Source organism: Lipotes vexillifer, unplaced genomic scaffold (assembly GCF_000442215.2).
Source record: "Lipotes vexillifer unplaced genomic scaffold, Lipotes_vexillifer_v1.1 scaffold439, whole genome shotgun sequence".
Taxonomy (NCBI): Eukaryota; Metazoa; Chordata; class Mammalia; order Artiodactyla; family Lipotidae; genus Lipotes; species Lipotes vexillifer.
The window spans coordinates 530,838-531,089 of NW_006798732.1; positions in this window are offsets into that span (position 1 = coordinate 530,838).

A 252-nucleotide genomic window follows, 5' to 3' on the forward strand; every position below is an offset into this window, starting at 1 on the left:
GCAAAAATACCCCCCAAACGCTTTGCATGCACCTCTCTGTAGACTTTTTCCAAGCATGCATTACTTTGTCTTTTTTTATTTTTGCCATTTTTTAGGGAAAGAAATTTAAATTTTTTTCTTTTTTTTTTGAAATTTACGTTTCTTTGGTTATTAGTAAGGCTGGACATTCTAATGATTTACTAGTTTGACTTATATAAGTCTGCTAGTTTTATGGAGTGCTTTCTCATTTTTTTTTTTTTTTTTTTTTTTTTT